The sequence below is a fragment of the Callospermophilus lateralis genome, chromosome 12 (genome assembly GCF_048772815.1).
Source record: "Callospermophilus lateralis isolate mCalLat2 chromosome 12, mCalLat2.hap1, whole genome shotgun sequence".
Lineage (NCBI taxonomy): Eukaryota > Metazoa > Chordata > Mammalia > Rodentia > Sciuridae > Callospermophilus > Callospermophilus lateralis.
This window is the reverse complement of record NC_135316.1, coordinates 88895279-88896878: the sequence shown is the minus strand read 5'-3', so window position 1 is coordinate 88896878 and position 1600 is coordinate 88895279.

The following is a 1600-nucleotide window of genomic DNA, read 5'->3' as shown; positions in this document are numbered from 1 at the left end:
ACAGAATAGAGTCAGCTCTTATGCCTGGATGCCATTGCGTACTTTGGCCAGGTAGGACGTCTTCTCTATTAAGGTTGGGACAGATCGTTATTCATCCTTGACTTCATAGCACCTGCTGGAGTGTCAAATACACAACAGGATTCTTGAAAATATTTGCTAAGCTGAACCATTAGAAAAATTAGAGTCCCTGAAGTTATTTTTGGATCACTTATGAATTCAGACATATAAACCTACATTCTGAGTTCCTTCCATTGAATTATCCAAAACAGCTCCTCTTCTCTTCTTGCGTTGGAGAGCAAACATTCTCCAGAGATGGGCTACTTGAACACAAAGGGTGCCTTCAATTTTCTAGAAAGACCACTAAAATTGTGATTTGCATGATTTCAAATCACATTCATGGAACACCTGCTTCATGCATTGGTGTGTGCTTGGCATTGCTGTGGTCAAGACAGCCCTACTTTCCCAGGAACTCAGTTCAGTGGAGATCTGGGGGCCCAGCTCTGAAGATGTGACTCTGTGGGGTAAGATGTGAATTTAAGACTCTGACCCCCATCTGAGGGTGTTGGCAAAATCCAGGAAGAGTACAGATCACTAAGCTGCATGGGGAGTGAGAATACCCCAGAGTGTGAAATTACTCTTAGTAAAGCCTTATTTTCTTTAAGGCATATGCTCAGTGAAAATTAATGAATTGAAATAATCCTATGTCTTATCTTCATTCTCTATGTAAATTAGGAAAAAAATACATTTTGTATTGGGATGGAACTCAATACACTTATTGAGCCACATCCCCAGCCCTTTTAATTTCGTATTTTGAGATAGGGTCTCACTAAGTTGCTTAGGGCCTCACTTAGTTGCCCAGGCTCTTCTGTAACTTGTGATCTTCCTGCCTCAGCCTCTCGGATTGTGGGAATTAGGTGTGCACCACCACACCCAGTATTGTTATTTTTTAATAAAACTATTTTTATTCTTTTTTAAACTTTTAATGAATAAGCTTTTAACTTAAACTTTTATTCTTTTTTTAACTTAAAAACTTTAAAATTCTTTTTAAACTTAAGATATAGCTTATTTTTATTAGAGTATATTTATTATACCAAACAATGGATTTAATACGTGCCTGTAACATATTTCAATCCTCCTCCTGTTACCTCCCCTCTTGATCCCCTTCTTTCCTAATAGGCCCCTTCTACTTCCACTCCTCGTGTGAGAGGAAACACATACTACCTGTCTTTCTAAATCAGGTTTCTTTTTCTTTTTTTTGATATTTATTTTTTAGTTACAGGTGGACACAATATCTTTATTTTATTTGTGTGTGGTGCTGGGGATCGAACCCAGTGCCACACACATGGTGGGCGAGCGCTCTACCTCTGAGCCACAGCCCCAACCCCCAAGTTTATTTTTCTTAACAATCTGATCTTCCAACCATTTTCCTACAAATGAGGTTTCCTTACCTTAAAGTGGATGTAATACTGTCCATCAGGTAGAATTCTTGGTAAAAATCTGACACAGATGGTGCTCAGTAAGTTGGAGCTGTATATATTTTTAAAGACATATGAGTTGGGCTGGGGATGTGGCTCAAGCAGTGCTCGCCTGGCATGCGCAA